This window comes from Nicotiana sylvestris, chromosome 4, assembly GCF_000393655.2.
Source record: "Nicotiana sylvestris chromosome 4, ASM39365v2, whole genome shotgun sequence".
NCBI classification, from domain to species: domain Eukaryota; kingdom Viridiplantae; phylum Streptophyta; class Magnoliopsida; order Solanales; family Solanaceae; genus Nicotiana; species Nicotiana sylvestris.
The window spans coordinates 90,181,029-90,206,432 of record NC_091060.1 but is presented as its reverse complement, the minus strand read 5'-3'; positions in this window follow the sequence as shown (position 1 = coordinate 90,206,432).

Sequence of the window (25,404 nt, the reverse complement as noted above, 5' to 3'; positions counted from 1 at the left end):
CAAATTAGTACCCTACTTGTCAGCTCATTTAAACTAATCATTTTTGTTCTTTTCAAACCCCAGACTACCCTTGCTAGCCCTTGATTATCACTGCCCTGCCCATTGCAGTATCAGGGCACTTTGGGCTTTAACCATTCGATTTCAGAATTGCCCCAGCCTGGCTTTTTTAATTGCTTACAAGGTAGTTACAAACTAATATTCATAGGCAATGCCCAATTCAAACCACAATACAGGCTTATTAGTCATGCGACATTATTAGTTCGTTCGTTTCATTAGTTATAGAAAACTAATCGACGACATTTATCGAGTCGACTATACTAATTATAGCAGGTAATAATCAATCGCTCACATAAACAATACATTTAGGGACCTAAAGGGCATCAGTCAATTTTTGTTCAATTACTGGGGCCTATATGAGTTAACTTATCTGACGATTAAACTAATCGACGATCATGTTTATCACAGAGTACATTCAGAATCATACACAGAACACAATCGACCAAATAAAAAGGTCTTTACAGAGATGAAAGAAATCCGAATGAAAAAATAACAAAATAACAACCAAACACAAAGAGATATGCTGACAACTTATTTAGAAATAAAACAAAAGAAAGGAAAACTTACCAAAATGTTTAAATCAAACAGACCCAAATCTGATTCAACTTCGAATTTTTGAGGCCGAACAAACTTTAATCAGGGTGTTCTCACATGAGAACACCTTGATTAAGGTCTATTAGACCTCAAACCCATGTCAAAACTGGCCGGGTTCCCCAGGTGCATGTGTTTCAAGTTCTGGATTTCCAGATCTGGATTTTTAGGAGTTGTGGGTAGATTCGGACCAAACCAAGCTTGGTTTGGTCACGAGGAAGGTCAGGGGAGTGTCTGGTATGAAGATGGGATGGTTTGGCATAGATCCGGGTTCGACTCAAATCTTCAAATGAAGATTCGAGACGAACGGAAGTGATTCGAGGCTCGTGGTTAGTGGATTTGTGTTCAGGACAGTGAGGTGGTCCTAGGGTGTTCAGGAGGCGGTCACCGGCGTTCGTGCCGCCGGGTTCTGGTGAAAGGGAAGCTAGGGCGGCTGCTAGGGTTTGGGGGGGCTTCAGTGTTTGGATGAAGACGATGAGTGGGGGGGGTTAGAATAGGGGGCGTGGGGTGTGATAGGAGGCTTATATACGGGGAGGCTGATTCAATCCTGGCCGTTGGATTGATTAAAATTGATGGCCAGGATTGGGGAGGCTAGACCATACGGTGCCGTTTGGTTAATCAAGGGGTCGGTCAAAAACGGGAATGGGTCGGGTCATGAGGGCTAATAAGGGCCATCGGATCACTGGAAATGAACGGCTCAGATTAATCATCCCTGAAACGACGTAGTTTTGGTGTTGAACTACGTCGTTTTGATGGCCTGGGGAATGGGTCGCTTGGGCTGCTGATTTGGGCTGCTTTTGGGCTTAGAATATTCAAAACAAATAGGCCCAAGTCCGGTTAATCTTGCACTATTTTCTTTTTGTTCCTTTTTCCTAATTTTAAAATTAAATAAATAGAAATTAAAACAATTATTAATTTAAACCTTTAACACAGTTATCACTCGCATATTGAAATATTCAAGTAGGTTTAAATCACCACCTAGATGCATTTCATATTTTTTGTGGATTTTCTTTTAACGACCGAATTTAATTACCCTGACATACACGCTTTGTATTTTGATCGGTAGGACTAAATGCAAAATGGACAGACCCGCACATGATTAACAACACATGTAACGGAAAACTTGAAACATTGTATAGCGCAGTCATTTGTCGCTATTTTTTTATTTTCTTTTTGGAGCGATTGCCGGTAAAGCAAAAATCACGTGCTTACAGCAACCTTCTGCTTTCTAGTGCTGAGGATTTTTATTGTTTCCTGCAGGGAATTCCTATTGTAACCTTCTACCTTACTACCTTCTGACTTGATCTTGTAATGTATTCCTCTGTTGTATGGGCGGGCTCCCAACTTCAACACTTGAAAAGTAAAGACTGAATGTATTCCTCTGTTCTTATGGGCGGGCTCCCAACTTCAATACTTGAAAAGTAATACTGAAATGTATTCCTCTGTTCTATGGGCGGGCTCCCAACTTCAACACTTGAAATGAAAAGACTGAATGTATTCCTCTGTTCTATGGGCGGGCTCCCAACTTCAACACTTGAAATGAAAAGACTGAAATGTATTCCTCTGTTATATGGGCGGGCTCCCAACTTCAACAACAACTTTAAAAATAAACGACATTCCTCTCTTCAGGCGGGCTCCTGACTTCAACAACAACTTTAAAATTAAAATGCCATTCCTCTCTTCAGGCGGGCTCCTGACTTCAAACAAACAACTTTTAAAATAAACGCCATTCCTCTCTTCAGGCGGGCTCCTGACTTCAACTTTAAAATAAAATGCCATTCCTTTCTTTAGGATGGCGAGATTTCAACAATTTTTAAAAATAAAATGTCTTTCCTCTCTTCAGGCGGGCTCCTGATTTCAACAACAACTTTGAAAATAAACGTCATTCCTCTCTTCAGGTGGGCTCCTGACTTCAACAACTTTGAAAATAAAATGTCATTCCTTTCTTTAGGTTGGCGAGATTTCAACAATTTTTAAAAATAAAACGCCTTTCCTCTCTTCAGGCGGGCTCCTGACTTCAACAACAACTTTAAAAATAAACGGCATTCCTCTCTTCAGGCGGGCTCCTGACTTCAACAACAACTTAAAAAATAAAATGCCATTCCTTTCTTAGGTTGGTGAGATTTCAAAAACTTTTAAAAATAAAACGTTTTTCCTCTCTTCAGGCGGGCTCCTGATTTCAATAACAACTTTAAAAATAAACGTCATTCCTCTCTTCAGGCGGGCTCCTGACTTCAACAGCTACTTTGAAAATAAAATGTCATTCCTTTTAGGTTGGCAAGATTTAAACAACTTTAAAATAAACAGCCTTTCCTCTATTCAGGCGGGCTCCTGACTTCAAACAAACAACTTTTAAATTAAACGTCATTCCTCTCTTCATGCGGGCTCCTGATTTCAAACTTAGGAGGAAATGCCTCTCCTATGGGTAAAACAAACTTAGGAGGAAATGCCTCTCCTATGGGTAAAACTAAACTTAGGAGGAAATGCCTCTCTTATGGGTGAAAACAAACTTAAGAGGAAATGCCTCTCCTATGGGTAAAACAAACTTAGGAGGAAATGCATCTCCTATGGGTAAAAAAACAAACTTAGGAGGAAATGCCTCTCCTATGGGTAAAACTAAACTTAGGAGGAAATGTCTCTCCTATGGGTAAAACTAATTTAGGAGGAAATGCATCTCCTATGGGTGAAACTTTAAACTTAGGAAGTGCGTCTCCTATGCGTGAACCATTTCCTTCTTCCTGAATTATTTACTTACATGTGTTGTCTTCCCTCGAAACTGCTGGGGATTATTTTGCTGGGGATGAATTTTCCTTTTCTTCCTTACCCACTCTGGGTTGTCCGACCCTCTTGAAACTTGGTCGAAACTCTGTCGAGGATGCTTCTACATCTCGATGACCCGCTGGGGATAACACTGCGAACTGCTGAGTAACCCTGCTGGGGATAACACTGTTGAGGATAACTCTGCTGAGTAAATATGTTATCTTACTCCTTCCAAAATTACCTCCTTTTAAGTAGGATGTTTCATTCCTCTGCAAACTACTTCCCCCTTTTTTTGCTTTTTCTTTTCTTTTTCTTTTTTTTCTCTTTTTTTTTCTTTTTTTTTAGCATTTTTCTCCCTTTTTTTTTTGCATAGCTTCTTCCTTCGAAGACTACCTCCCTTAAGACTCGTTTTGCCTTTCCCCGAAAGGAACCGCTGAGGATACCGATTTTCACCAAACTTGTGTTGGACTCCTCGAAACTGCTGGGGATAACACTGTTGGGGAATTATTTACTTACCTGTTGGGGATAAAATGTTATCAGTTGGGGATAACGCTATCGAGGATAACACTACTGGTGGATTCTGATTCCTTCAGAACTAGTGCTTCACTCTTCGGAAGGCTGTTGGGAATGATACTGGCCTTCTGCTTTTTCTGAGCTCAAGTTTCATCCCTTTGTTCTGTCCGCTGGGGAACAACTTCCTTTATTGAAACTTGTTATTGGGGGGTAAAACTGGTTCAAAGATCACTTCCCTTGAGACTGGTGCTATCTTTATTCTTCCTCGAATGGGTACCTGGAAAATTTTCTGCCCCAGTTTGACAGTCTCCCTCATGGCATGCATTTCTGTCATCAATGCCATTTCCTTTACCTGTTTCAAATCAAACAAAATTTGTTAGTTTAAAACGCGGTGGTTGGTTGTGATACTCCTACTGGGGATGACTTTCCCTTTTTCCTTCCTTGCTCTGCGTTCCACAACTTGTTGGGGATGATATTATTTGCTGGGGATAATCCCTTTCTGCTGGGGATATCCCTCTTCTTTTTTGGCATAGCTCGGAAACTGGCATTTCCCCGACCTTTTAGTCTAGTATGAATTTCCCAAATCATGCTCACTGCTCTCGTTGCTTTGTTCACGGGCCTTGGCCTTGAGGTTTATAACCTTTGATTTCGGCAAGGGTACCCCTCTTGACACTCGTCAATCCTTTTGTCAATTCCCTTTTGCTGGGGATATCTTTTTTGACACTGGCCTCGCGCTTGTTCCTTGCTGATTACACCACTTGGATGTACTAGCCAGATCTCATCTTGCATAATTGTAAAGCTGATGCCATATTTTGAAGTCAATTCTCACTTGTTCTGACCAAACAGACTCTACTGGAAAAATTTTCTATGAAAGGAAAAGATAAAAGGGAACAGAATAAAAAGACAAAGGAAAAGATGACTCTTCAACAAAAGAAACTACAAATAAAAACCTATCAAACGCAGATACCGACTCTAATGGTCATGACATGCATATGTGGCCTATCCTCTACCGTCAATCATCTTTCAAGATCTTCATTTGGCGATTCCCCATCTGATTCTCAATCTTATTCGACTTGTAGTGCCCAAAAGGTTTTCACAATCAAGCCTCTCTCATTTTTTTTTTTTTAGCTTTCATCATCTTATGGTGTCCGTGAAGATTTTCACCGATAAGACTCTCTTAGTTGTATCACTTTACAACTGGGGATTTGGAGTGTTGCCAACATGACTCTTTCGGCTGGGGATTATAGTCCTTTCTGCTGTGGAACAGAGTGTTCTGTTCACCGGTAAGACTCTCATTTGTCTGACTTGGCGTCTTTTGCAGACTGGTCAGAAGGTCTTTCTTTGGACCGTAATGTGGGTTTTGGACAGGCTAGAAAGAAAGGGTATTAAAGGCTCAAAACAAAATAAATTTGGGGTTTAAAATTACAACCTTCGGAACCAATTTTGCTTACTACAAGCGCGACCCTTGCCCCAGTTTCTTGCTTGGGGATTTTTTATTTATTTTTATTTTTATTACACCATGCACATTATGCACATTATGACCATTATGGCCATTATGACCGAGCCGTAAGGCGCCTACGTATCCTCTTTGAGGAATCAGGTCGAACGTAGTTCCCAATTCCTCTTTTTTTCATTTGACTTTCTTTTGTTTTCGTTATCATTTTTCTTTTTTTTCTTTTTTTTTCTTTTGTTGTTTTTTGTTGTTTTCTTTTCTTTCTTTCTTTTTTCTTTATATGCCATGCTTGCGTTTTCTAGTCGTTTTTACTGATTCCGAACGAGGGGTACGAAAGAAAAACAATAAGGCTCAAAAGGGGTTAACGAAGGATAAAGTGTTTAGGTAGCATAACAAAATGCCTTCGTCATTCCAGTCTTCAAAACATACCAAGTGCAAACAACACAATTAAACAAAGATTTGTAGCCTCTTCTGATTGTGCTGGACTTGACAATTATATTCACACGTTAGCTTTTTCAATTGTCATTTCTAAACCACCGTTGGGCGACACTCTCACTTCTCATTATCATGAAGACCCTTATGTCAATTTGGCGAATCTTGCTTTTAACGGTTTTCTTTATGGTTTACTTGCCCCAGTTCCACATGACTCGAGCTCCGAATAATCTCAAACCGTCCTTATTTTATTTAAATGTTTTGATCACCTTTCCAGGATTTTATGATTAACTTTTAAGATTAGGCCCAAACTGTGTGCGCATGTCATGTCACGAGAATCGGTGCTGAACAAAAATGATAAAAGGACTAAACAAAAAAAAATGACTGGAAATAATAAAAGACCGGATTTTGCATTGGACTACCGGTGAAATGGTTAAAAAAAACGGAATAAAATCCTAAACAACCTGGACAAAATTTAAACAAACCGCTATGACAAAACGGAAAGATAAGCGGAAAGATATTGACACAAAACAATATCCGAATTACAATCCTAATAATCAGAACAACAGAAATGACAACAAAATAAGCCACCACAATCTTCTCTCTTGCTAACCAAGGAACGGAGCGCCCTCCCACTTTATCAAAACTGCCATCTTAGCCACTGAGCTTCGCATCAGTATTGCCTAGACCATTACCAACTTCAATATCATCAACCTTAGTCAACAAGTCCCCAATAGAATTTGAGTGCTTCTGCTATCAGACCTGATTCCCGCAAAGTGTGCATCATGATGTGCGGGTAAAGGATTCTGCGCGATGTTCTGGGTGTCATTGTCCGGCTTACCACAAACCAACCACCTTCTTTTTTTGTGATTCAAAATGAAACAGGTTAAAATGGACTCAGTCGGTCCTCATTATTAACAACATCTTTTCATCTCTTTTTTTCATTCATTTTTTCGATTTTTTTTTCATTTTTTCATTTGTTTTTCTTTTTTTTTTTCATTTTTTGTTTTTTCATTTTTTGTTGTGGTCGAATCTTATGGAGATTGCCTACGTATCATGACCCCGCATGAATCAGACCTTGCGTAGTTCGGACCAATAAAAGATAAACAATAATAAATATTTTTTCACAATTTTCATACTAAACAAAACTAGGTTTCAAAGGTTTGAAGATGACCTACAAACTCGAAAATCAAACAGCCCACATATTCTAATCAAAACATTTACAAACTCCAAAACAAATGGCCAGCTTCCTTTCTCCGTTTGACAAATGCAATCAAACGGTTATTTTTGCAAATGTGGCCCCTTCCAAATTTCACATGAATTTTAAGGCCGGGGAGGATTATTTTATGACACTTTACAAACTTGCCCATTCTTTTACGAAAATAGCCTTTCGACAACTGAAAGATACTCTGAGGCTATTTCGGCAAGAACGGTTTAAGACGTGGCCGAAGCTGGCTTGGCTTATTTTTGACTAAAAATCCAGACGGTGTTCACCTGACCGCTGACTCTTTGTTTTTTTTTTCAAATTACAATGAAAACGTGGTGTTGCAAACACGGCCCTTCAGCGCCTCGGGGACGAAGATTTTTAAGGCCGTGGGGGTCAACTGGACCAAATCTTAAACATGACCCAAAAGGTGGCTGTTTATGCAAAGTCAGCCTTCCGGCGTCCCTTTCGGGAACATTCGGCTATATTTTGACAAAACAGCGTCACCTGACTTATTCATGACAAAATTAATACATGTTTTTTCTTTATTATTTATTTATTTATTTGTTTTTGGCTATTTTAGCAAAAGGGGGTTGGACCCGATGAGTGTTGCCTACGTATCTCACATCCGGTGAGAATCAAACTCGCGTAGTTCGGGTAGATAATGAATAAGTAAATGAACTAACTTTTTTTTTATTTTATTTTATTTTTTGAAGGGAAGACTTATAAGGAAGAAATGAAGCATTTTTGCAAAGAAGGATTTCTAAGAAAATATTTTTGGAATTTTACCTTCAATGACAGAAATGCTTCTAAAAGTATTTTTTTTTTGAATTTTGAATTTTCTTTTCAATTTCGAAAGAAGAAGGAAAATATTTTCGGATTTTTTATTTTATTATATATTTTTTTTTAAATAATTAAAAAGACTTTCTAAAGAAGTCAATAATGAAAAATATTTTTGGATTTTTTGTTTTGAAAATTGGCGGTCTAAAAACTTTTCTAGACTTTTTGGCAAGACAAATATTTTTGCAACAAATAAAGATATATATTTTTTGGAAATAAAAAAAATATTTTGTATTTATATATATATTTGCAACAAATAATAAAACCATTTTCAACGCCCGACTCTTTTTTATTTTTTATCTTTAGCATTTTTATAAATAAATAAACCATTTTAAAAACAAGACTCTTTTTCATTTTCATTTTCATGGCAAGACAAACTATTTTTTTTCTATTTTTTTTTTTTGAAAAACAAGACAGAACAACGACTTTTTTTCTATTTTTCCTTTGCTTTCAATAAAACAAACTAATAAGACATTTTTTTTCTCATTTTCTCAAATTTCGGCAGAGTTTTGACAGTATTTGGGCATTGGATTTTTTCAAAAATAAACAATCAATTCCCTAACCGCTATTTCCCTCTTTTTTTTAATTTCAAAATATTATTGATATTAAAAAAAATCGGTCAACACACAAGTCTGAATCAAATAAATGCGCAAGTAGCAGCAAGTAAGATGCATCATGATGGTCATTTTCATTTTTGGTACACCTGTCCTAGACAGACCCAACCCCTATGTTGAGCCTCCAAAGTCAAATTCACGTGATGCAAACAAACGTTCCTACTAGGGATCCAACATGAAGTCACGTTATTCTATGTTCAAAACCTGGGTCGGTGTTCTAGACAGTGTACCCGAGCGGACAACTCGAGTTGAGGAGAGAGCTCCTTTCCGGGAACCAAAAGGCCAGCCGACTTAGAAACTTTCCGAGCCTCTTTTATTTAGGGTATGACACTAACAGAATAGAGAGTCTCAACCAGTAAGCACATCCCCGGAGGTAAGAAAAGAAGGGTTTCGGCACAATTTATATATACAGTCAAATAATATCAAAGCGGTAAAAGCATCATTTAGCACATTGAGCCCAAACATGTAACAAAATCAGATAAAACCAAATATAACAATTTATCTAAGCTCGAATTTCTAACCCTGAACCAGTGGTTCTGGGTCTAGTCCCCAGCAGAGTCGCCAGAGCTGTCACACCTCCTTTTTCAGCCCCCGCGAGGGTAAAGGAGTTTTTTCCAATTAAAGGACAATCGAAACGGGATTTGTTTATTTATTTCAGAGTCGCCACTTGGGAGATTTAGGGTGTCCCAAGTCACCAATTTAATCCCGAATCGAGGAAAAGAATGACTCTGTATTACAGTCCGCGAACCAGAAATCCGGATAAGGAATTCTGTTAACCCGGGAGAAGGTGTTAGGCATTCCCGAGTTCCGTGGTTCTAGCACGGTCGCTCAACTGTTATATTTGGCTTGATTATCTGATTTTATACAAATATGGACTCATGTGCAAGTTTTATCTTTTTACCGCTTTCATTATTATATTTTTTAAAAGAATGTGAACATCGTTTAAAAACATGTCATTGGATTGCGTCACATAAAATGCACCCGCGATCCGGAACGTATTTTTATTCAATGTTTTGGGATTTGGATTTGAGTCGCATAAACGCGCACCCGTGTTTAGGAATGTATAATTATTAAAATCATGCCTAAAGCGATTAGCGTATTATTATTTCTGGGTAAGACCGTGGAATTCACTAAACAGTCCATCCCGAATTCTAAATATTCAATTAAACATTTATTGAGGGCCCCGCAATTGGTGCATTTTATTGGGCGAGGCTCATCTCATTTTATTTTTAAAGGACAGTCCTAAAATGCCTACATTTTTCTCTTATTAAATTTGTCTCTACAAAATAAAAGAGAAAATGTCTTAATTTATTTACATGCTTGAGTTGTTATAGATGGGTTTCGAATATGATTCATAAAATCTGAAAATGATGCAAACAGGACAGTCCGTTGCCACTGCGGGCCCAGGCCCAACGTGTATGACATAAAACTAGACCTGGGCCGTCTTATTCACATGTTACTACCTAGTTACATTATACTAGGCATGTTCTCAGTTTGTCAAATTAAAAAAAACTTAGCAATCTAATTTTAATCCTAGACCATTTACATGCTGAAATTAACCAATATTATTTAACTAAACAATATTACTACCAAGTTCCTAAATGGCCTATTCGTTTGATTTTTTGACTAGACGGACTTACTACACCATTTTTTTATTTTTAGGCAATATATAAATAGTTCGTTCGTTAAGCTATCGTCGGATGTTCCACTATATATATTAAATATATTAAATAGCTACATGATTCTGATTTTTGCAAGCTAAATAATTTATATATACAAATAAAATTCAGAATATAATTAAATTAAATTTAGAACTTCAACTCTTCATTTTCGTATTCATGCTTCATATTTCGGTTTACAATAACCAGCGTGTCAGTTGTGTACCTGATATTGGAAGCAAAGGAAAAGGGAGATCAGCAGAAATTCAGTAGCATACAACAGCAACCCCAGCAACCAGTAACAACCAGCAACGAGAAACTTAGTGACAGATTTTAAAATCAAGACAAAATCCAGAAACACCAACAACAATCAACGAACAGAAGCAAAGGGAATCTTTTCAGATTTTGAAAGACTAGTTAGTGTTTAACCCTTAATTTCAGAATCCGTATATCAGAATATTTGGATTGTATATCAGGTGTATACTATTTTTCTTTTGAATTTCCAGAATGTTTTTCTTTTTTATTTTCTGAAGTCTTAGTATTTTTTGGAATTTCCTATCTCTTCAGATTTTCTTCTGTATTCTGTCCCTCTCTTGTATTCTTATTCTGTCCGTCCTCTTCTCTTATTTTCTGTCTCTCCTCCCTTCTTCTTATTTAGTCCCCAGCTCTCAAATGTAAAAGTCTGTCTAAAAACTCTCCTGTCTAAAAACTCTCCTCCAAAAATCTGATCAAGTTTTTCCATTTATTTCCCATCCCAAACCCTTTAATCAATTAATAAAACCACCACTTCCTCCTACCAAACTCACTATCTTCTCACTCATCCCCCACTACACTAAACAAATATATCAACTCCACCCCATTACATCTTGTCCCCCATGTCTAACATAAACAATTACCATATTCCCATCCACTACATTATGTCTTGTCCCCCATTTATATTAAACAATTATATCACCCACATCCCATTACATTTTGTCCCCCATGCTTAATATAAAGAATTATTCAAAATGTTCAATTACCAAACTACCCCTCCGACCTTACTAAAATTACCAATTTAACCCTGAATGTACTGCAATTTACCAAACTACCCCATCAGCTATAACCAATCAATTAATCAAACTCAACCAAAATATAGCCAATATGACCAATTTCTACATAAATTCAAACAACAAATCACATGAACACGGTTTCTGAATCAATTCAACAACAAATCACATGAACACAAATTGAACAACATCAAATTAATGTGCATAAATTAACCATATTGGGAACCAATCCTGGTTAACTTAGACCAAAAATTGATGAGCAAGGAAACAACAATATTAACAACACAATACATGATTCAAACTAAATCAACAAATCAAAAAACCAAAACATAAACTCACATTAAATTACTGGATGAACTTCAAACAAAGAATAAACATGCATTAAATCCATATTAAATAACAAACATGACGGATTCAAATGATTTAAACTAAATCTAACAATATTAAAATTAAACTAACAATTTCTTCTACAAAAATACAAAATAAAAGCACATGAAATAAACTGAAAAACTAATTAATCAAAGTTCCATTTGAATCTGAAAATTATATCAACAAAACATATGAACAAACTAAAAAAAATTATTTCAACGATGAACAAACAAAACAAGAATTGAATCATTTATCGATTTTGGATCCGAAAAATATCAAACAAAAATATGGACAAAATGAATCTTAAAAATAATCCACTAACCGGATCGAAATGACGAACAATGACTGACCAACGACGAACTTGTATGGACTGTTTTGACGACCCCAACCAAAACTCGCACAAACGACGACGAAGACGATCCTAAGAAGCAACTGAAGGAGGTGAAGCAAACGTGAAGCAACAACGATGGGGTATGTAGTGAATAAGAAGCAGTAGCAGCTGGTCATTTGGATGGAGACAAGTGAAGCGAAGCCTCACGTCCATGGTTAGAGCTCGGGAGCTCGACCACTCAACTCGAGCTCGACGAAACGAAGAAGATGAAGGAGAAAGCAAAAGCAGCAGGGAGCAGAAGCAGAAACGTGAGCAGCAGCAGCAGCCCGGAGGAGTTGGAGAAGATAACGAAGCAGTGGCAACATCAAAAATGGAGGAAAAGAAGCAGCAGTAGCGGCAAAGAGGAAAGGACGCAGCAGCAGCAGGTGGTGACGGGGTGGGGCAGCCATAGCGAAGCTGTAGCAGCAGCATGAAGAAGAAGACGAAGCAGTTCTGAGGGGTCGTTTGAGCGTGAAGGTGGAGGAAGAAGAAAGCAGAAGTAGCTGCAGCAGCACGGAGGAACTGGAGGATGCAGCAGCAGCGCGTCGAGCTCAAGCTCGATGAAGCAGGCAGCGATGGGGTTTGGCTTCGATGAAACAATGGCGATAGTGGTCGTTCACGTCGCTACTGGAACTTGACGAAGAAGAGGGCAGCCATGGACGAGCTTTTTTGAGCTCGACATGGAGAAGATGAAGATGCAGCAGAAGGCAGAAGCGGCATGGCCATGGCTGTGTGTGTTTTAGAGTTTGGAGAAGAAGAAGAAAAGGTGGGGGGGGGGGGGGGGGGGCGGATAGTTTCTTTAGGGTTTTTCTTTTGTTTTGTTTTTTGAAATGCAAGATAGGGGGGATGTTGGGTATTTGGGTATGGATTGGGTCGACCTGGTTTGAAATGGACCGGGTCGTGGGGAAGGTTGGACAATTATTTGGGCTTGTGGCTTACAATTGAAGAAGTGGCCCAATCCGATTTTTCTTTGTATTTTTGCTCTCTTTTCTTCTTTTATTTTTCTAAAAGTAAATTATAAAAAATACTTGAATTATTATTAAGAACTAAATTAAGTTATAAAAGCGCAAATTAACTCCCAATAACAATTAACGCACAATTAAGTAATAATTAAGCATAAAATTGTATATTTGGACATTAAATGCTAAAAATGCAAAAGATGCCTATTTTTGTAATTTTCATTTTTTGTAAAACAAACTTGATTACTAACAATTGTAGAATTAAATCCTACATGCAAAAATGCGACATATTTTTGTATTTTTTATTAATTTAACAAATAAACATGCACAGACAAATTATTCAAAAATATCACAAAATATCACAAAATTGCACACCAAGAAAAATCATTTTATTTTTTTGAATTTTTTGGGAGTAATTCTCATATAGGGCAAAAATCACGTGCTTACAAGGTTTTTGACCCGACCCTTATTTGGAGAGACTAAAACTAAGAGAAAATGGGAATGTGACCGAGCCCTGGTATCTGGGCTGCCTACATATCCTTAGCTATAAAGGAATCAGGCCACGTGTAGTTCAGAGATGAGTGAAGTGATGGAGTATACCAAGGTGGAGATCCGGTCAAGGTGTCGTTCCACCGAAGTTCCGTTCTGCAGTCGTGCTATTACATCAAAATCAAAACATGAAAAATACTAGTTAAGCCTATCAACTACGAGTTACAAGATTCCTATCTATAAGTCTTCTGAATCTTGATCTTGAGTCTTGAATGGTTCTTCATGCAGACTTTAGATTTAAACCTTGGCGCTTGTTAGCTGCAGGTGCTAGCTCGTTCTTCTACAGCTTTTGGGTCAGGACCGGACATGTAGTGCTTGTGACTTCCACCACGTCTTAAGCAGTTCACATCTTTCATCAACTTCTGTATTTGGATTCACTTCTTGCCTTTCTCTCTTTTCTTTATTGTGACTAACTTCTGTTGATCACCTTGGACTGTTGACTCGCATTCTTGCTGCGAGATTCTTTGGTTATGCACCTTGAACCATTTTCTCCTGAAACTTGAACTGTCTTTCTTCGAAACTGCTTTCCCTAGAAACTTGAGTTGTCTTCCCTTGTTCTCCAGGTGGGCGCCTGATTACAACAAAATAGACAAAACAAAGAAATTTTTCTGCCCCAGTTTGCACTAGGATGATTTGTGAGTTGTTAGCAAAATTGTAAACCACTTGTACTATTGATGCAATGATGAAATTAAACTAAAGAATAGACTAAAAAAACTATAAACTAAGCTTGACTAAAGTAAAAACTGACCCTATTCTCCAGGCAGGGCCCCTGACTGCTAACTTGAAATGTATTCCCTACTCTCCAGGCGGGCTCCTGACCGCTGAACTTGAAATGTATTCCCTGCTCTCCAGGCAGGCTCCTGACTACTAACTTGAAATGTATTCTCTGCTCTCCAGGCGGGCTCCTGACTTCAACATAGACAAAACAAAGAGTTTGAAAGCTAAAACTTAAATTGTACTCCCTTGTTCTCCAAGCGGGCTCCTGACTGCTGCGCTTGAAAGTATTCCTTGCTCTCCAGTCGGGCTCCTGACTTCAACTTGAAATGTATTCCCTGCTTTCCAGGCGGGCTCCTGACTTCAACATAGAAAAAACAAAGAATTTTTTCTGCCCCAGTTTGGTGGCTGGGGACAGATGTGATCGTAAAACTAGATCATATTACCAAGCATTACTAAGGATTTGAAAGCTATGTCCCATTATTTAGGGGGGTCCTGACAACTCTTAATTAAACGCCAATTTAAAATCTAAGTTATATCTTCTACAGGTGTGACTTCTGCTAAATCTTGCTATCTAAGAGGGTCTTTAAACTACTCCCCATTATCCAGGAGGGTCCTAAAAATCAAAAAGTCCAATTTTATCTTAAGAGTGACAACTTTTATGGTTGCGTTATACTACCCTACAACAGACTTTACGCTAAATGTTGTTATCTAATCGAAATCTTAAAGCTAAGTCCCATTATTCAACAGGGTCCTGAAAACTCTTAATTGATTCTTATCTCAAGCATGCAAACTTCTATACCAACTTATATTCCTTTGGGATACATTTTATGCTAGATTATGATATTTCTGAACTTTAAACTAGGTTCCATTTTTTAGGAGGGTCCTGAAAATCAAAAATCAAACCTGTTTGGTGACGGCCTTTCTCCACGGAGGGTTTCTCCGAAACAACCAAAATTTCCTGGCCCTGTTTCAAATCAAAGAAAAATCTTATCAGTTTAAAAATGTAGTGGTTGGTTTGTGGCCTTGACTTTGAGGGCGATTGCTCCTTCACTTCCCTATGATAACTGATTTCCCCTCGAGGACCTTGCTTGCTTATGGACTAGCCACTTTCTCTGTCATCCTTATCACAGAAAATGCCCCTTCTCCGTTCAGACCCAATTCCCTTTATTTGTTGCATTGCTCATGAACTAACATTTACCAACCTTTGTGTTTCACCAAAAAAACCTTTGATCCGTCCACCTAACACCCTCCATCTGTTACATCGTGCTTCTTGTGTTTACATGAATTCCAAAGCACGTTAATTGCCATCCACTTAGTGCGCATGCTGTTCCTTCTTGACTTAAATCACTGGCCTTGGCCTTGAAGTCTATTGTTCCCTCACTTGTCACGATAACTTTGATTTCGGCTTGGAATACCTTGCTTGTTACTGGTTAAACATTTTCTTTGTTGATCTCATCACAGAGAATACCTTTGACCCGTTCACCCAACATCCTCTATCTGTTGCACTGTTCACGAATAGAAATATACCAAACCTTTGTATTTCTGATGGACCCCGAAGCATGTTGATTGTTACCAACTCAGTGTGTTTGTTGTTCTTTCCTGACTTATGACACTGATGTACTGGCCAAATCCTGTTTTGTGCAATTGGAAAGCTGGTGGCAAATTTTGAAGTCATTTTTCACTTATTTTGACCAAACTGACTCAGGAAGAAGAAGTAAGCAAGACAAAAAGAACAGAGTGAAGGACAAAGGAAAGAGATGATTCCTAACAAGAAAACTACAAAGTAGAAACCTATCAGATGTGGATACCAACTCTAATGACCATGACATGCACATGTTGATTAAGTGGCCTAATCTGTCAAACAAGTCTAATGTTCGACTCTTGTTATACCCCTGAACTATGAAACTGGACTTCAATGCTCTGATTATCCGATCTGATTCACAATCCTTATTCGACTTGTAGTGCCCGAAGAGTTTTCACCATCAAGCCTCTCTCATTCTGTTCTTTCTCTCAGCTTACCGTTGCCTTACGGTGCCCGCGAGGGTTTTCACCAACAAGACTCTCTCATTTTTGGATTTCTCTCAGCTCATGTTGCCCTACGGTGCCCATGAGGGTTTTCACCAATAAGACTCTCTCATTTTCATTATTTTTCTGCTTGGGCTAGAGTATTTCCCCTGATATGAATTACCTCTCCTTGCTTGACTTGGCATTCCTCGAAGACTGATCGGAAGGTCTTGCTTTGGACCGTAATATGGGCTTTTGGATAGGGTTAAAAAAGAAAGGATATCAAAGGCTTAAAAATAATTCTCATAGGTTCAAAATTACAACTTTCGGAATCAGATTCCTTACAACAACCACAATTTATGCCCTAGTTTCTTGCTTGGGGACTTTTGAATTTTTATTTTGATGAGACCGAACCGTGAGGCTGCCTACGTATCCTTAAAAGGAATCAGGTCAAACGTAGTTCATGACATAGGAATTGCTCTGTTGTTGTGATTTTGTCTTTTCTTTCTCCCTTTTTGTTCTATTCTTTTCTCCTTTTCCTTCACTTATCTTTCACGCTTGTGTTTCTGATCTTTGCTACTGATCCCGAAAGAGGGGTATGAAAGAAAATAAATAAAGCTCAAAGAGGTAACGAAGGATAAGGTGTTTAGATAGCAGAACAAAATGCCTTCGTCATTCTAATCTTCAAAGCATGCCAAGTACAAACAACCCAATTAAACAAACCAAAGAAAACATTCGTAACATCTTTTGATTGCGCCAGACTTGATGACCATATCCACACATTCGCCTTCTACATCTGTTACATACAAAGCACCATTGGACAACACTCTCACTCTCGCTACCACGAACGCCCCCCTACAAATTTGGGGAAAACCTGCCGTTATCTTCACCCGATGCAGCATGATGCATTTCAATAATGTATTTTTATATTCTATCTACCCCAGTTTCACACAATTCGAGCTTGAAGTAATCTCAAAATGCCTTCACTTATTTCCCTCAAATGTCCCTACATCTTCAACATTGTTTCATTCATTGCTTCATGACTAAACTGAATTTTAAGACCAGGTCGAGACTTACGCATACATGTTATGTTACTAGAGTCAACAAGAAAAGAACTATAAAAGAAAAGAGAACTAAACGAAAATGACTAGAAATCACACAAAACAGAAAATTGCATGAGACAAATAGTGACAGGGTTTGGACAGCAAAACAAACAAACTAAACTGGAGCTACAAACCTAGACAACACTAAACAGGCTACTAGACTAAACAAACTAGGCAAAATAAGAGGATAGAAGGGTTTGAGTCACAAGACAATATCTGGATTACAACCCTGAAATAACCCGGACAACAGAAATGACAACAAAATAAACCACCAAAACTCCTCCCTAGCTAACCAAGACAGGAGCGTCTTTCCAATTGCCAAGCTTGGCATCTTAGCCACTGAATTCTGCATCAACATTACTAGGACCTTCACAAACTTCCATCACGTTGTTCTTAACAAATTGCTTTTGGGTTCCCTTTGCTGGCTCGTTCTTAAGATCAACCTCTGATAGCACTGAAAACTTTGTAGCACGTGGACCTCCAGGGCTCCCAGAAGAATTATCACATTCCTTTTCAGAATAAACCATACCCACCATATGCGTCTCATTATGCACAGGCGATGGACTTTGGCTAGTGTTTGCTGCATCTGGATTTTGTACGGCAATGTCACCTACATCAATAAGCTTCTGAATTGCTTTCTTCAGATTCCAACACTCCTCTATGTCATGCCCCGGGGCATCTGAGCAATATGTGCACTTTTGAGAAAAATCAAACTTCTTTGATAGAAGGTTTGACATTTTTATATGAATCGGCTTCAACATGTCCAATTGCTTCAACTTTTGGAACAAACTGGCATATGACACTCCCAATAGGGTGAAAGCCTTTTATTTTTTCATCAACCTCTCATTCTTAAATGCTTGATTGGGTCGGAAACCTGATCCAGGGGGTTTTCGATAGGCTCGTGGGGGTGGATAGGCATTTTGTGGAGCTAGGTACTGAGAGAGTGATGTACGATTTTGGGAGTTCCGTGGAGAGAAGTGGCATTGGGAAGGATCATCTGGTACATCAAGATATCCATGGGGATGATGTCGAGGCTGGAAGTATTGATCGGGAAAGCCCATAGGATCATCTTTTCTGTTTCTCTTTCTTCCACCCAAGCTTACTGGGATGTTCTGAATGTCTTTCGAACAACTCATGATTTTGCCTGACTTGATTCCCTATTCTACTAGCTCCCCCATTTTTAACACATCTTTGAAAGGCCTTCCCAAGGCCGGGATCAAATGACTAAAGTAGGTGGGCCCCTGGGCTTGTAGGAAAAGCTCAATCATTTCTTCTTCACCAATCGGGGTATTGACTCGAGCAGCTTGCTCCCTCCACCTGGGCCCAAACTCCCTAAAGCTTTCCTCCGGCTTCTTTTCCATTTTAGATAGGGAGAAGCGGTCTGGAGTAACACCCGATCTGTATTGAAAGTATCGAACAAAGTCTTGAGCCATGTCACCCAATGTAGGACAATTACCAACATCTTAACGATTATGCCATTCCAAAGATGCCCAAGTCAGGCTCTCACTGAAGTACGCCATCAACAAATCATCTTTCTCACCAACACTTCTCATTTCATTGCAATAATCCCTCAAATGGGCTACCGGATCTCCACACCTATCATACAAGTTAAACTTTGGCACTTTAAACCCCGCGGGCAGGCGAACTTCATGGGACACAGACAGTTCTCTGTAAGCCATGCTACCCTGGTCCCCCCTTCCTTGTTTGTTCTTTAAGGATTGTTCTATGCCTTTCAGCCTCCTGGGTATCCCATCTTTCCATTCTCTTCCTGTGAACCTTTCATTTTCAACATGCAACTTATCCTGAGGGCTCTATTTGTATGAGTTGGGAACTTTGTGGGCAACCTCTGAGGGGTAATTTTGGGCATCGTGAGCTTTGAGTGGGTGTTCATTATTGGGGATGGTGGAAAAGACAGGAGGGCAATTTTTGAGAAAGGTAATTGGAAGATGAGTGACGGAGCTACTAAGTTGGATGGGAAAGCCATGATAAGCGAGTGGATCTGGAGAGTATGGGGGATCATCTGGCATTGTGTCCGGAGTTTGGGTAAGGGCAGTATATATGAAGCTAGGTGGTGGCGGGGGTGGTGCCTTCCCAGTCATCCAACCCTGATACATGTTAGTCATGTGTTGTTTTAACATCTTTACCTCTTCAAACAACACATTGTCCTGTTCAACCAACTGCTTTCGAGCGCCGGTGTCAACCAACTCAGTTCTGTTGTTGTCTGACATTGCCTTTTGACTTTATGTTGCAGAGAAGAGTTACCACTTTAAAACCACAAACCAATCACCCTTCTGCTATGAATATAACAAAATGAAGCCATCACGTTAGCGTTAGGGCATTTAACATAAGATAATATCACTTTATGTGCAATGCACCTAGCCACAGTTATCGGTTCTAAAATGACTTCGAGGGTACAAAGGTCAGTTGGCATCATCCCAATTTGTTCATTTCAACCTCTCTTTTCTTTGCTTTTCTAGCACTTGCTGGCTTGCCCATTTTCCTTCATTTCTCCTTTTTTTTCATCATCACTCTTTTCTTTCTCTCATATCTCACATCCCACAATTTCACCTCTTTTCTTTCGTTTCCCCTTTTTTCCTCTTTTTCTTTTAATAATAATAAAAAAATAATTCGATCGAACCCTATGTAGGTTGCCTACGTATCATGACCCCGCATGAATCAGATCTTTGCGTAGTTCTAGAAGATCGGGAATAAAGTAAACAAACTAACATTTTTATTTTCTTTTCTTTCCTTTTTTCTTTTCTTTTTAAAACGGATGCTTCTATGAAAAATTATCAAGGAAAAACCCTAAAAGAGAAAAATATTTTTTGATTCTTTTTTTATGAAGGAAATCTAAGGAATAAACCATAGAAAAAATATTTTGAATCTTCATTTGATATCCTAACGCAAGATTTCGAAGAAAGCAATGAAAAAGTTAAAACAGAATGTTTTTTGAATTTCAATTTTGATTGCCTAAATGAAAAATTCTAATGATAAACAAAAGATAAAGTATGCTTTTTTTCTATGTACAATATCCTAAAGTTCTAATAAAAATAAAAGAATTTTTTTTCATCTTTCATTAATTTCCCAAAGAAACACCTCACGAGAAAATCTTTTTTTGGATTTTGGAATTAACACGTTAAAGAAAGCTTTTAAAGAAGCACTAAAATAAAATTCTCTCTGTCTTTTTGAATTTTGGTCCTAATATACTAAAGGAAACATAAAAATAATTCATTTTAAGTCCTAGATATTAATTGCCTAAAGGAGAAACGACCTCAAATTTTTTCCAATTCTAGAATTAGTATTCTAAAGAAAACTTATAACGGAAATATAAAATGCAATATCTCTTTTTTGGATTTTTGAGTTACAGCACATTTTTCAAAATATAAAGCAGAAAATAACAATAACAAAGGACTTGACATTACTGTACAAAAGTAGAAAGTAAAAGATGACATAAACTGAAGAACAGCCTCAGGACATAAAAATAAAACAAATCTCCTTAAGCAACTCCCGACTGAGCGATCCTGACTGGATGGTCACGGGGTGTCTGTCATGCTTAAACTCCGATAAATAAATCCACACTTGTATAAGAAAACTTAATAAACCAACACTATGTGAGACAAAAACATTCCTTACTAGACACATGGAAGATATGATTGAGGCTATTTTTGCAAAATGGCTTATTTGGCCAAAATGTGGCTAGAAGTGCAAAATTTGGCTATGACCCCGCAAAGCCAAGAACCTAAGATTTACTAGGAATACCGGATCCTATGTGGGTTGCCTACGTATCACGCCCCGAAAGACGAGAATCAGGTTTGCGTAGTTTGGGCAGATTGGATACGGGCAAGAATTAAAAAAAATAACTAATTTAGAGAAAATATGTTTTTTGTCTCATTTTTTTTTTTTGAAAAAATGATGAAACATGCAACATCTTTTTTTTGAATTTTCTTTTTCCTTCTTTTTTATTTTTCGGAAAATGATGAAAAAGTGCAAAATCTTTTTTTTTTAATTTTCAAGCTCTTCTCTCTTTTTCTCTAACAAAAATGTGACAGAAAACATAATTAGGCCTCACTCGCTTTATCTTCACACTTCACCCTCTCTTTTTCATTTTTTATTTGCCCTCAACTATCATTGGTCCGCCAAATGATCCTTTTACCTTTGAATAAATACAACATGTAGCACATAGGATGCATCAAGATGGTCTTGTTATTTTGGGTGCACTTGTCTTAGACGGACTCAACCCCTGCGTTGAGTCCCCAAAGTCAAAATGCACATGATGCAAGCAAGCGCTCCTACTGGCTTACCCGAGCGGACAGCTCGAGCCGAGGAGGGGGCTGTGTACCGGTAACCAAAGGATCATCCGACTATGTAACTTGTCCGAGCCTTGTTTTATTTGGGATTTGACACTAACAGAAAGAAGTCACGACCAGCGTGCACTCCTCAGGAGAGAGAAGGGAGGGGTTTTGTAGCAGTTTATATATACAGTTCAGATAATATGAAAGCGATAAAAAGCAACATTTAACACATTAGGCCCAAACATGTGAATAAAATCAGATAATAAATAAAGCCAAATACAACGATTCATCTAAGCTCGAATTCTTGAACCCTAAACTAGAGATTCTGGATTCGGTCCCCAGCAGAGTCGCCAGAGCTGTCACACCTCCTTTTACCACCTACACCCCCCGGAAGGTGTGTAAAGGAGTTTTTCCAATTAAAGGACAATCGAAACGGGATTTATTTGTTTAAAGATTCAGAGTCGCCACTTGGGAGATTTATGGTGTCCCAAGTCACCGGTTGAATCCCGAATCGAGGAAAATATGACTCTATTTAACTGTCCGCGAACCAGAAATTCGGGTAAGGAATTTTGTTAACCCGGGAGAAGGTATTAGGCATTCCCGAGTTCCGTAGTTCTAGCACGGTCGCTCAAGTGTTATATTCGGCTTAATTATCTGATTTTAAACAATTATGAACCTATGTGCAAATTTTAGTTTTAACCGCTTTTATCCATTTTTAAAGAAAATTGCAACGTTATTAAAACACGTCTCGAACCACGTCACATAAATACACCCGTGGTTTTTGACATATTTTAACATTGTTGAGATTTGGATTTGGGTCACATAAATGCGCACCCGAGTTTAAGAAAATTAAGCATCGTAACTATATCACGGGAACCGTACCTACAATCACGATATTCATTATTAATCGTGCCTAAAGCAAGCTACGATGTTCATAATTTTCCTAAACTAATTTGGGATTATTGTGAGGCCAAAAGTTATGGGTTTTATTTGTGTATGGCGCACCTCAATTTATTTAACGTGAATAGACGAAAATAACCAGATTTCTCCAATTTTACCTAGAATCTTAAACACGATATCAACCACTAATTAATGAACCAAACCAGATTTAAAGGTTTTTTTTTAAAAAAAATTCTCATAAAGCACAAAGGAAAAAAAATCGTACGTTATACTTCAATAAATTTCAACCAACATTCACATGGTCCATTATTGCTAATTCCCTTATTACTCAATTAATTAAATTTTATTTTTTGCAATTTCCTTGATTAACAAGAAGATGAAGTAACCAACATGAAACAACTAAGTGAAAATGATATCTACGATAGAATAATTAGCACCCATAACAGATTATAGAAATTTAACCATCCAAGCAAAATGATAAAGAAGAAAACAACGGACCTTTGAAGCCTTTCGATATATTAAGATCTTCCAACTGATTACAAGAAAAAGACGACACTATGGCTGAACATGAACAGACCGTAAGCTGAAAACTATGACGGAAATCTCGAACCGGCGTCGACCTCGGACACATGAAAATGAGATGCTTCGTCGGAGTCTCAATGAAACTCGACCGCACATGTTCGAACTCGAACACAACCGCTACCGTTCCAACACCCCAGCTCAAGTTTAGCTTAAAAAAAAAAGATTTCGAATTGTTTAACAGGCCCCCTCGGTCTCTGTAATTTGTCGTCCTCTTTTCCGTTTTGTGTATGAGTGTGCTTGTTCCGGTGAGCTCGAAAGTGGAAGAAAAATGGATTTTTAGGTGGGGGAGGGGTCTGTGGTTTGGTTGAAGAAGATAGACGCGAGGGGGTGGGGGTCGTGAAGAAGACGACGGGCAAGGGGGTGGGGTCCTCCTAAAGGCTGCGCAGCTTTTCTTTGCTGATTTCAGCTTTTTGTTCCCCTTTTCCATTCCTTTTTTCGTTTTTTTTAGCTTGTTCGTTCTCTTCCCCCTCTTCTTCCTAATTCTTTAGTGTTAAAAATTCTTTTATAGAGTCTAGGTTGTAGTGCTTTAGGTTAAGGGGTATGGGCCTAGGAATTATGGGCTTGACAATTGTGAGCTAGGTCCAAAATTAGGCCTAAAAATGGGTTGCTCGAGCCCAAGTTCTATTCTTTCGCTGCGAACGAGATTAAAAATATGGGCCCATTTATTAATTATTCCTACTATTTAAATAATTATTAAAATAAAACTAATCATTAAAACAAATCTATTTTTGGTATTTTCAAATATCATATTAAAATAAAAATACGATACTATTGTTGTATATTTTTTTTAGATTAAAAATGACTACAAAATGAACCTATTTTTGTGATTTTTTTGTTTTCTTGTAATAAAATAAAGTAAAAGAGTCAAAATTACTTAAAATATCTATATTATGCCTAAATTAAATATTTTACGCGCTAAAATATGAAAAATCTTGGGGAGGGTCAAAAATCACATTTCTACACTAGGACAGAGAAAGAAAGCCAATTACAAAACGAAGGAAGAGCAGATTAATCAAAACATAAAAATTGAATCCAATACATTTGCAATAGCATTTTTTATTCTATTAAAAATAATTATTATTGTATTTCTTATTTGTTAAGAAAATAAAACAATTGCATTTTGGTCGTGAGAAAAAAAGACTGTGTTTTGATAAGTTTTTTTGAATGAGATGATTAAGGACTTATAAGTGGAGTTTCTTAATTTATTGAGTTAACTAAATAGAATCAACAATCATTATTTTTAGAAACTTACACTTTTGTTAATATTAATTTTAAACTCAAACAAAAAATTTAATATAATATTTATTTAACTTTTCAAAGTTTTATATTTATTGAGATAAAATACTCGCGCAACGCGCGTACTTTAAGACTAGTCTATATAAATATATAAAGCTGGGAATTGGCTAGCTGATGTGGCATCCCTATATGGCCAACTTTCATATTTATCTTTTTCCTAGATTTTTGAGATTTTTTCTTAATTTTAATACAAAAAAATCATTTACTGCCTAGAACTAATGACGAAACTGATGAAGCTTAAGGATGAGGAGATTTCAGTTATGGAATATACAAAAAAGTGTAATTACTACTTTCTTTCAGTTATTGAATACAAAAAGAGAGAAATTAATTAATTAACTTGTAACTGAAGTGCACATTGGTTATATGGGCTACCATGTGGCAATTCACAAGATGTAATAGTGACGAGCTATATTATCCCATCAGTTGCCTTGCCCATATATATATATATATAGAGAGAGAGAGGACGAAAAAAATGCTGACACGACACATCTCTTTGATTGGTATTTATCTTTTACCTCCTTTTATTTGACTCCTATACCTTTTTTTTATACCTTTTTATTTTTTAATAGGTACTCTTGAAAGAAGAAACTCTTCCAATTAATTTTGAGTAGTTATTTCTGAAACTCTTCCTATTTTGAGGAGTAATTTCTCTTTTAACTTCTCATTAATTACGCTCCGAAATGTAACCTTCATCCCCTCTAAAAAGTGTAAATCTAAAATCTAAACCAACAAACAAATGTTAGTATTTTTCTCCTTTTTTCCTCTCTCTTCAAATTTGCAGGGGCTACGGTTATCTTTAATCCTTCTTCGTTTGATGTGGCTTTGGATTAGTTGAGGCGAAATCATCATAATCAGCTTCAGATATTTTATTTTTGTTGACTTCTTTAACACTAATAAGATAACAATGTGAGAAAGCACCTCTCCCTTATTTCTCCTTTTAAGTTCTTGTAATGATATTTCCTACAGCATTTGCCATGACAAGGTAAGACCGTTTTATTTAGTTCTAATTCATTCATTATTTTTGAAATTTTTATTTAAAAACTAACAATTCCATGCGATTTGGTATGTGCTATGTATATAGTAGTTCTTTGCCTA